Source organism: Malania oleifera, chromosome 3 (assembly GCF_029873635.1).
Source record: "Malania oleifera isolate guangnan ecotype guangnan chromosome 3, ASM2987363v1, whole genome shotgun sequence".
Taxonomy (NCBI): Eukaryota; Viridiplantae; Streptophyta; class Magnoliopsida; order Santalales; family Ximeniaceae; genus Malania; species Malania oleifera.
In genome coordinates, this window is record NC_080419.1 from 89,197,908 (window position 1) to 89,210,632 (window position 12,725).

A 12,725-nucleotide genomic window follows, 5' to 3' on the forward strand; every position below is an offset into this window, starting at 1 on the left:
TGCAATCCAACTTTCTCCCTCTCTCTCATGGCTATTTCTTCTCTCTCTCTCTCTCTCTCTCTCTCTCTCTCTCTCTCTCTCTGTGAATTCAACAGTGTAGAATTAATTTTTGTTAAGAATTTAGTTTATTTCAATTCTAAGTTGGGATTAAATTTTTGTTTAAGTTAGTTCTTTAATTTAAGAATATTATTATTAGATAAATTTTTGCTCCATCTCTCTTGTTTTCTCTCTCTTTCATTCTCTCTTTTCCTTTAAATAATTGTTTAAGTTAATCTTGCTTATTTAAGTTGTGTTTTAATTTAAGCCTTGGAATTTTTAATTTCTTTGTGGTTATTATTAAAGTTCAGTTTTTAATTTACGTTTTGTTAATTTTTTGATTGTGTTAAAATTTAAATTTTCGTTGCGTTAGTGGTTGATTGAAGATTTTAAGGTTGAATATTTCACTTGTGTAATAAAGTTTTGCGTTTTTAAGCTTTTGTCTGAAATTTCAACGTAGGTTTTATTCCCTCTCTGAATGGTTAGATGTAGGATTATTTTTCCATAGTTATTTTTGTTACCACCTATTTTATTGTAATTGTTTCCTTTTCTTGTCGTTAATTAAGTGCATGGTAGGTTCATAATGTAATGACCCAAATAATAAAAATGGTATTTAAATAGAGAGGAAGGGAAATGGAAACAAAAACAGAAGGAGGCAGCAGACGTGTTCGTCAACGACATTGCATTTTGGGAGTAATAACTGAGGGAAATTATCAGGGTCTCATCGACGAACAAAGGGGATTCGTCGATGAGGGTACAAGAGGGCCTCATCGACGAAGACAAGTTTCGTCAACGAGAAGATACCGAGAATGGATTTTAGGAAGTATGAAATTCATCAACGAGGGTGCAGGTTCTTCGAAGAACTTTCTACAAGACTCGTCAACGAGGTGATGTGTCTCGTTGATGAATCCGACCCTATAAATAGCAAAAAAAACCTGAATTTAAACGCATAAGTTAAGAAATCTCTTTTTCTTTCTCTCTTTCTCTCTCTCTCTCTCTCTCTCTCTCTCTCTCTCTCTCTCTCCCTTCAGTTTCTCTCCCTCTCTCCTTTATTTCGGCTCCGTCGATCGACAGATCGACGATCTGAGGCCACCACGACGCTCCTGGGGAAGTTCTCTCCAAATCTGTCAGAGCGGATCGTCAGTGGAAGCTAGTTGAAATTCGTCCTCGAATCAAGGTAAGGCTTTTATTGCCGAATTTGGTCTTATTGTAGTTATAGGAAATGATATTCACATAAAAATACTGAAGTTTAGTACTGGGAGTTTTTATTTTCAGAGTATTGATCAGGAAATCCTACGGGTGTGAGTCTAGGAATTCATAGGGGTTTTTTAGTTGCCAAGTAAGGGAATAAACTAAAGCAGTGATTTTTTCATACAAATTACTATTATTTATTAGTAAATTAATTTTCTAGAAAGCATATATTATATCTGTATATTATGAAAGAAATGTGCATTTGGGAAAATACTGCTATTATGTTGAAATGTATATATATGTATGAGATGCTAGAAATCATGATTTTTAGAATACAATGTATGGTTTTATACAGCAAATGTGGGCATGAATATTACCTTACGTGAGAAGTATTATGATATGACTGTCTTATGAATGAAGCATGTTTTTAGGAATATGAAATATTACAGTACAAAATGATGTTGAAAATACATGACAATTGATTTATTTTTCAGAATGATATGTATGAGATATTCGGCGCAAGGCCGTGATTGATAGCCTGTGCGAGGCCATGTTTTATATATGATTTCAGCACGAGGTCGTATTTATGAAATGTTTGGCACGAGGCCCTATTTATGAAATTATGAAAAATGCTATCAATCCATTTATGTTAAACGTTATATTATCATGTATTATATGTTATCATAACCTGGATGTTAGTTTAGTTTAGTTCAGGAGCACGATACCGTAGCTTATAGATCAGATATCTATAATCAGATTGGTGCTAACCACCCCAGGAGGGGGTGGGAGATGGATAGTCGATGTGGCTTTCAGTGTAGAGTGTAGACGTCTACCTGGCAGTCCGGACCAGGGTGTGGCGGGCCCATCGTATTTACAGACATTTTTGACTTGGCAGTGGTCGGCTAGCCATTGTCGGGTCCCGCCTTCGGGCCGCACAACCCGTCATGGGGGGTAATACATGACATCAGCTAGCTATTCATCTTGAGTATGTTTTCAGTATTATTAGTTATACCAGACAATTATGATTAGTATGATGTATTAGAAATATGAAAGTATACGCTTTTACAGTTATTAAATGATGAATTTTTTTTGGTATGAAGATTGTACTGTATATCTATATTATCATTAAAAAAATTCATGTTGCCACACAACTGTATTTAGTTTATTTTCCTTTATTGAGAAATGTCTCACCGCCGAATTCAATTAATTTTTCAAGAGACCCTAAGAGACTAGCGGGGCATGACCGCCATTGAGTTTGTTAAGTTACCCTACTAGAAGGGTAAGATTTTGTACTAGGATCAAGATTATTTTGTTGTGAGATCCTAGTTGTATTTGGTATGTTATAAGAATTTGAACATATATGTATGATATTTTGGTGTAAGTAGACTCTGGTATTATGTTTTATGGTTGGATGGTTGTAATTTTATACTTACTGCAGTTTAGGTTTCCGCTGTGAATGATAGGTGTCCCCGATACCCACGGTTTCGGGTTGACCATTTTATTTATTATTTTCCATTTTATATTAAGATAAGCAGGGCGTTACCCATAAATTAATTTTCACGTTGTTTTAATTTCGTCACAAAATCTCAAAAATCGCAGGAAATTAAAACTGAACTATGTTCATTAAATTTTTATTTTCTTAATTTCTTTTGAAATTACACAAGTTTGGAATTAAAATGCATTCCTTGAGGAGACAATCTGACCATTGGGCTAATTATTACTTCACTGAACTCTTATACTTGAGATAGCTTCCGAACTGCTCATTTTTTGAGTGAGTTAAGTTTTTGGCATCGTTGTCGGGGAATGAATGTCAGTTTTAGTTTCAAACTAGTGTTTTTCTCGTTATTTTTAATTTTTCTCATGAAAAAGAAAAAAAAAATTTAATTTTGAAAAAAAATATATATATGGATGCACTTGCACCACGCACTCTTATGTATTTTTTGCAGCCCACACGAACCACACAACCATCTTGCATCATATTGCCTAAGAATGCACAGAACTTCAACATTAAGCCTGGAATGATATCTATGATATCTCAATTTTATAGGATGGAGTGTGAAAATTCGTGTCAACATTTAAATGATTTTGAGCTTGCATGTGTTACATTCATAGATGGGGCTGCTACTAATTAGGCAATTAGATTGCATTTTCTTCCTTTTTCATTGAAAGAGAAGGCTAAAACGTAGTTTAATTCTCTTTGGCCTAATTCTATCTCTAGTTGGGCTGATATGCAAAAAAAATTTCAGTATAAATTTTTTCACTTTTAGAGAACTCAATTTTTGCAAGAATAGATCAGTCGATTCATGCAAGGAGCTGATGAGACATTTCATGAAAGCTAAGAGAGATTTGAAGATCTAATTAACATGTGTCCCCACCATGGATTTGAATCATGACATCTGGTCAACTATTTCTACATTGCGTTAGCTCCTGAATCGAAATAGTTCATTCATACTATGTGTTCAGGATATTTTGTAATGACCCGAATAATAAAAATGGTATTTAAATAAAGAGGAAAGGAAATGAAAATAGTAACAGAAGGAATAACTGAGGGAAATTATCAAGGCCTCGTCGACGAATACAGGGGATTCGTCGACAAGGGTATAAGAGGACCTTGTTGACGAAGACAAGATTCGTCAACGAGAAGATACTGAGAGAGGGTTTAAGGGAAATCTGAAACTCGCCGACGAAGGCGCAGGTTCGTCGATGAACTTTCTATAGGACTCGTCGACGAGTGACTTGTCTTGTTGACGAATCCAGTTTTATAAATATCAAAAACCCGAATTTAAACGTCAAAATTTACAAAAATCTCACTCTCCCTCTCTCTTCTCCCTTCAGCTCCCTCTCCTTCTTTCTTTGATTTCGAGCCGAATTTACGCCGGTTCGACGATCTGAAGTGTCTATGACGCTCCTTGAGAAGTTCTTTCCATATCTGTCAGAGCGGATCATTAGTGGAGTTGAGTTGAAATTCGTCCCTGAGTTGAGGTAAGACTTTTTATGCAAAATTTGGTCTTACCATAGTTTTAGGAAATGATATTTAATAAGAAATACTGATGTTTAATTATGGGGGTTGTCGTTTTTAGGGCATTGATCAAGAAACCCTACAGGTGCTAGACTAAGATTTTTAGTGGCTTTATTAGTAGCCAGGTAAAGGAATAAACTAAAACAGTTATTTTTCACATAAATTACTATTATTTATAAGCAAATTGATTTTATGAAAAATATGTATGATATTTGAATATTATGGAATAAATGCATATTTGGGAAAATACTGTTGTTTTATGGGAATTATAATTTTAGAATGAAATGTATAATTTACCCAGTTTTGTGTGACATGAATGTTATTTTTTATGAAAAGTATTATGATATGGAAGATTTTACGAGTAAAGCATGTTTTCAGGTATTATGAAAAGATATAGTATGTTATGATGATTTTGACAAATACATGATAATTGATTTATTTTTAGAATGTATATATATGAAATGATTTCGGTGCGAGGCCATATATACCTTAAATGATTCCGGCGCGATACCGTGTATATATGAAATGATTTTGGCGCGAGGCCGTATATACCTGAAATGATTCCGGCATGAGGCCGTTTATATATGAAATGTTCGACACGAGACCGTATTTATGAAATGATTTCGGTGCGAGGCTGTATTTATGAAATGATGAAAAATGATATAATACCATGTATTATATGTTATCAAAATCCGGATGTTAGTTTAGTTCAGTTCAGGAGCACGGTACCGTAGCTATATAGACCAGATATCTATGTTCATACTTGTGCTAACCACCCCACGAGGGGGTGGGAGATGGATAGTCGATGTGGCTTTCAATGTAGAGTTGTAGACGTCCACCTGGCAGTTCGGACCAAGGTGTGGCGGGCCCATCGTACTTACAGACATTTTTGACTCGGCAGTGGTCGGCCAGCCATTGTCGGGTCCTGCCTTCGGGCTACACAACTCGTCATGGGGGGTAATACATGACATCATCTAGCTATTCATCGTGGGTATGTTTTCAGTATTATCAGATATAACAGACGATTTATGAATGATATGAGTTACTAGAAAAATACGAAAGTATATGATGATTCAGTATGTTTTAACGAATGTTTACAGATATATGAAATGTATTGTATATGTATAATTGCATTATATATTCATGTTGCCACATAGCTGCATTTAGTTTATTTTCCCTTACTAAGATGTGTCTCACCCCCGAAGTTAATTAATTTTTCAGGAGACCCTAAAAGACCGGTGGGTCGTGGCCGCCGTTGAGTGAGTTGAGCTTCCCTACTAGAAGGGTAAGCTTTGATCTAGGATCAGGAGATTTTTGTTGTAAGATCCTAAGGTCTATTTTGATGTTTTGGAGATTGTATTCAAATACTGTATTTTGGGAATGTAGTAAACTATGGTATTATGTAATTAATGGTTTGATGGATGTAATTTATTTTTACTGCTACTTAGGTTTCCGCTGTTTACGTAAGGCTATCCCCGCTACCTACGGGTTCGGGTTGATATTATTATTATTTATGTTTATTATGTGATAAGTTAAGGAGGATGCTACAGTTTGGTATCAGAGCTTAGGATACTAGGTTCTGTAGACTCTAGAATGTAACAGTAATAATACCAGTGTATAGGATAAGGGAATTTGTGGTCTGGTTCTGAAGTCTAGATGCAAGATCTCCGTGGTGGTTTGTGTGATTTTCCTGGGGTGACGATTTCAGGAAAGTCATTGTAAACTATCGTCGGGTTGGGTATCTAGGTTGTAGGATTGAACCTTGAATTAAGATTAGGAGAGATGAATTAATTAGGGGAATATACTATATGAGTTAAGTGATATGTATAATGAAGGGGTTCTGAGTTAAGTTATTTGTTTTTAGAATGAACCCTGGTGGCAATAGTGCCCACGCTAATAGGAGTGAGGGTGCTGGACCCTCAGGCACTGTGGGTAGTGATTCAGATGCCATCTTACGCAGCGTGGCAAACCAGGTTATAGCAAAAATTGCTAGGAGTTCGAAGGAAAAAGGTGGTCCGTCGGCTGGCAATGGTAGCTCGATAGAGAAGATCATAAAGATGAATTCTCAAGCTTTCTTAGGGGGAATAGATCCTGCAGTCGCTGAAAACTGGGTGCAGGAGATAAAGAAAATATTTGCAGTGCTGCAGTGTTTAGAGGAGCAGAGGGTGGTTTTTGCCACTTATAGACTGACTGGGGAGGCTAAGAGATGGTGGTCGACGGTGAGATTATTAGAGCAGTAGAGGTATGTACCTATGAAGATGATGTGGGAGTGGTTTAAAGAAATACTCTTCGACTGGTATTTTCCAGCCTCATCTAGGGAGGCTAAGATTGAGGAGTTCCTGAATCTGAAGCAGGGACAGCTGTCAATGCAGTAGCATGCGGCGAGGTTCATCGAGCTATCTCGCTTTGCCCCGTACATCATTCTAGATGAGGTGAAGAAGGTACAACAGTTTGAAAGAGGCCTGAGGAGAGAAATATACAAGCGAGTGTCCATTTTGAAGTTGCAGGATTTTGCCGAGCTGGTTGATAGGGCCACTATAGTAGAGATTGGAGAGCGGTTGGAAGCGGAGGAGCAAAGATAGAAGAAGAGATCCATACCTTCTGGTTCCCAGCAGGGGATTGGATGTGGTTCATGGAAGAGAGGTGTCTACTATAGAGATTGGAGGCAGGAGACCAGAAATCGCGCTTTTCAGGGTGTACAGCCACCTCCAATTTTCTCGACTTGAAGGAAGAGGAACCTAGGGGAGTGTCATGTCGGGCGAGGTGTTTGCTATCGATGTGAGGAGCCAGGGCATGTGATGAGGGATTTCTAGCCTCAGATTGGTGCAGCTCCTACTCCTAGACCTGCTCGAGGAGGCTACTAGGCACCACGTGGAGGCCAGCAGAGGAATATGGCCCCAGCCAGGGCTTTCGCTTTGACGTCGTGCGATGTTGAGGCGACCAGTGACGTGGTGATAGGTATGGTTAATATATTTTCATTTAAAGTTATTGCACTTTTTAATTCTGGTGTCACACACTTGTTTGTGTCCTTGGGATATGCTAAATTGTGTGGGGTTGAAACACAATCATTAGATGTCGAGTTATTAGTGGCTACACCGACCGGGTCAGCGGTGAGATGTAGTAGGATGCTCCATGGTTGTCCAGTTGATGTTTAGGGGAGAATTTTATCTGCTGATTTGGAAATGCTGGATATGCACGGGTTTGATATCATCTTCAGCATGGATTAGCAGGCAGCTAATTCTGCTATTATAGATTGTCATGCAAAAGAAGTGATATTCAGACCTCCAAGGAAATCAGAATTTAGATTTACAGGGTCACAAGTGCAATCCTTACCTCGAATGATCTCAGCTGTTCAGGCAAGGAGGTTGCTCCAAAGTGGCTGTTCAGAATTCGTGGCTTTTGTGAAGGAAATTTCAGAACATGAATTAAAGCTTATCAATACACCTGTGGTGAAAGCATTTACGGATGTGTTCCCAGATGAATTACCAAGTCTACCACCTGATCATGAAGTAGATTTCCATATGAATCTACTACGAGGTACAGCGCTGATCTCTAAAGCACCATACCGAATGACACCAGCAGAGTTGGCAAAACTGAAAGATCAGTTGCAGGATTTGCTTAATAAGGGCTTCATACGACTTAGTGTATCTTCGTGGGGAGCTCCAGTGCTGTTTGTGAAAAAGAAGGATGGGTCTATGAGGATGTGCATAGACTACAAAGAAATTAATAAAGTGACACTCAAGAACAAGTATCCTCTACCCCGTATCGATGATTTATTCGATCAGCTCTAGGGTACACGGTTGTATTCCAAGATCGATCTCAGGTCAGGCTACCATCAGGTGAAGGTGAGAGCAAAATATGTATTGAAGACGGCCTTCAAGATCAGATATTGGCATTATGAGTTTCTTGTTATGTCATTTGGTCTAACGAATGCTCCAACAATATTTATGGATTTGATGAATAGGATTTTTCATTCATATTTAGATCAATTTGTGGTTGTTTTTATTGATGATGTACTGGTTTATTCGAGGAGCTATAAGGAGCACGAGATACATTTGAGGCAAGTTTTGCAGATGCTCAGGGAAAAGAAGTTGTATGCCAAGTTCAGCAAATGTGACTTCTGGCTCGAGAAAGTTGTGTTTTTGGGGCATATTATCTCAGGGGATGAAATTTTTGTAGGTCCTAGTAAGATTGAGGCAGTAGTGAATTGGGCTAGACCGAGGAACATCCAAGAGATCAAGAGTTTCTTGGGGTTAGCTGGATATTACCTTCATTTTTTTGAGGGATTCTCAACTTTATTAGGGCCTCTGACACGACTGATTAGAAATAATTCCAGATTTGAAAAGGACGACAACTGTGAGCAAAGTTTTCAAGAATTGAAGCAGAGGCTAGTCACAGCGCCAGTGTTAGTTATCCCGTCTGGGGGTGAGGGTTATACTATCTATAGTGATGCATCCTTGAAGGGACTTGGCTGTGTATTGATGCAGCATGGCAGGGTGGTGGCATATGCATCCAGACAATTGAAAGAATACGAAAAGAACTACCCTACCCATGTTCTTGAATTGGCTACAGTGGTACACGCATTGAAAATTTGGTGGTATTACCTGTGCGGTGAGCAGTGCGAGATTTTCTCCGACCACATGAGCTTAAAGTATTTCTTCACCCAAAAGGAATTGAATATGAGAAAGAGAAGGTGGTTAGAGTTAATTAAAGATTTTGATTGTACTATCAGTTACCAACTAGGGAAAGCAAATGTGGTAGCTAATGCACTAAGTTGGAAATCTGAGGAATCAGCGTTGGCAGCTATGGAGATCCAGCATCTAATCATGATGGATCTAGAGAGACTCGACATTGAATTAATTGAGAGTAATACTCCAGTATGTATCACCAATTTAGTGGTGTAGCCTACACTGCAAGAAAGAATTAAAGCTGCTCAGAAGGAAGATTCAAAATTAGCAGAGGTGATGGATAGAGCGCAGAGTGGTCAGGGGGAGGAATTCTGCATTTCAGATGATGGAGCTTTGCGGTTCCATTCCAGATTATGTGTTCTTACTGATACTAACATTAGGAGGACTATTTTAGAGGAGGCTCACAGATCCTTGTATTCGGTTCATCCCAGTAGTACGAAAATGTACAGGAATCTGCGAGAGTTTTACTGGTGGAGTGGTATGAAGAGAGAGATTGCTGAGTATGTAGCCCAGTGTTTGACATGCTAGCAGGTAAAAGCTGAGCACCAAAGGCCGGCAGACCAGTTACTGCCGCGATTTATCCCAGAGTGGAAGTGGGATCATTTATCCATGGATTTCGTTTTAGGGCTACCGTTGACATCGCATGGCCAGAATGTGATTTGGGTGATAGTAGACCGGTTGACTAAGTCCGACCATTTCCTCCCTATCAAGATCAGCTATCCCCTTAGCCGATTAGCAGAGATTTATGTTCAGAAGATAGTTCGTTCTCATGGGGTGCCAATATCTATAGTGTCAAATCGAGACCCGCGTTTCACGTCACAGAGAGAAGCTTACAGAAAGCTTTAGGGTCTCAGCTATCTTTCAGCACGACATTCCATCCTCAATCAGACGGGCAGACTGAGAAGATGATACAAATACTAGAAGATATGCTCTGAGCGTGTGTATTATACTTTGGGGGTAGTTGGACTCAATTCATGACACTAGTAGAGTTCGCATATAATAACAATTATCAGACCAGTATTGGCATGGCACCATTTGAGGCTTTATACGGTAGGAGATGCCGATCTCCTTTGTATTGGGATGAGATGGGTGAGCGGCAAGTTGTGGGTCCAAAGATGGTGCAGCAAGCATATGACAAGGTTCGGCTTATCAGGGATAGAATCAATGCAACTTAAAGCCGACAGAAGAGTTATACCGACAATCACCGCAAGAATTTGGAGTTCGATGTGGGTGATCATGTATTTTTAAAGATAGCTCTTTTAAAAGGAGTTATGAGGTTTGGTAGGAAGGATAAACTTAGCCCTAGGTTTATCGGTCCATTTGAGATTTTAGAGAAAGTGGGACCGGTGGCCTAAGGCTAGCTTTGCCACCTACAATATCCAGGATGCACAATGTATTCCACGTTTCTATGTTGAGGAATCACGTCCCATATCCTTCTCATATTATCAGCTATGGTGAGTCAGAGCTCAGTGATTCACTAGTCTATGAGGAGATACCAGTGTAGATTCTAGACAGAAAGGAACAGGAACTACGTAATAAGAAGATTCCTCTAGTAAAGGTTCTATAGAGGAATCATGCAGTAGAAGAGGCTTCTTGGGAGCTTGAGGAGCAGATCAGACAGAAATATCCACAACTATTCCAAAAAGTTTAAATGTAATTAGAAAATGTAAGTAAATATGTAGTTTTCTTTTGCAGGTACATGTAATACTTTAGTTAGTATGTGGTATTTTAGTTTTAGGGGAATTTTCTTTTGGTATATGTAATCTTCCAGGACTTGAAATGTAACCACGGTATTCCTTCGCATTAAGTGAGGGTAAATAATAAAATAAGTAGACCATTTTGCATTTATGGGATGATAGAAGGAAATACAAATAGTAAATTTTGAGGACGAAATTTTATAAGGAGGGGAGAATGTAATGACCAGAATAATAAAAATGGTATTTAAATAAAGAGGAAGGGAAATGGAAATAGTAATAGAAGGAATAACCGAGGGAAATTATCAGGGCCTCGTCAACGAACACAGGAGATTTGTCAATGAGGGTATAAGAGGACCTCGTCGACAAAGACAAGATTCATCGACGAGAAGATACCAAAAGAGGGTTTAGGGGAAATCTGAAACTCATCGATGAAGGCGCAGGTTCGTCGACGAACTTTCTATAAGACTCCTCGACGAGTGACGTGTCTTGTCGACGAATCTAGTCCTATAAATATCAAAAACCCGAATTTAAACGTCAAAATTTACAAAAATCTCACTCTCCCTCTCTCTCCTCCCTTCAGCTCCCTCTCTTTCTTTCTTCGATTTCGGGCCGAATTTACGCCGGTTCGACAATCTGAAGTCTCTATGACGCTCCTTGAGAAGTTCTTTCCATATCTGTCAGAGCGGATCGTCAGTAGAGCTGAGTTGAAATTCGTCCCTGAGTTGAGGTAAGACTTTTTATGCCGAATTTGGTCTTACCATAGTTTTAGGAAATGATATTTAAGAAGAAATACTGATGTTTAATTATGGGGGTTGTCGTTTTTAGGGCATTGATCAAGAAACCCTACAGGTGCTAGACTAAGATTTTTAGTGGCTTTCTCAGTAGCCAGGTAAGGGAATAAACTAAAACAGTTATTTTTCACGCAAATTACTATTATTTATGAGCAAATTGATTTTATGAAAAATATGTACGATATTTGAATATTATGGAATAAATGCATATTTGGGAAAATACTGCTGTTGTACGGGAATTATAATTTTAGAATGAAATGTATGATTTACCCAGCTTTGTGTGGCATGAATGTTATTTTTCATGAAAAGTATTATGATATAGAAGATTTTACGAGTAAAGCATGGTTTCAAGTATTATGAAAAGATACAGTATGTTATGATGATTTTGACAAATACATGATAATTGATTTATTTTCAGAATGTATATATATGAAATGATTCCGGCGCGAGGCCGTGTATAAATGAAATGTTCGGCACGAGGCCGTATTTATGAAATGATTTCGGCGCGAGGTCGTATTTATGAAATGATGAAAAATGCTATAATATCATGTATTATATGTTATTAGAAATCGGATGTTAGTTTAGTTCAGTTCAGGGGCACGGTTTCGTAGCTATATAGATCAAATATCTATGTTCAAACTTGTGCTAACCACCCCACGAGGGGGTGGGATATGGATAGTTGATGTAGCTTTCAGTGTAGAGTTGTAGACGTCCACCTAGCAGTCCGAACCAAGGTGTGGCGGGCCCATCATACATACATACATTTTTGACTTGGCAGTGGTCGACCAGCCATTGTCGAGTCCTATCTTCGGGCTGGACAACCCGTCGTGGGGGGTAATACATGACATCAGCTAGCTATTCATCTTGGGTATGTTTTCAGTATTATCAGATATAACAGACGATTTGTGAATGATATGAGTTACTAGAAAAATACAAAAGTATATGATGATTCAGTATGTTTTGACGCATGTTTATAGATATTTGAAATGAATTGTATATGTATAACTGCATTATATATTCATGTTGCTACACAATTGCATTTAGTTTATTTTCCCTTACTGAAATGTGTCTCACTCCTGAACTTAATTAATTTTTCAAAAGACCCTGAAAGACCGGTGGGTCGTGGCCGCCGTTGAATGAGTTGAGCTTCCCTGCTAGAAGGGTAAGTTTTGATCTAGGATCAGGAAATTTTTATTGTAAGATCCTAAGGTCTATTTTGATGTTTTGGAGATTGTATTCAAATACTGTATTTTGGGAATGTAGCAGACTCTGGTTTTATGTAATTAATGGTTTGATGGATGTA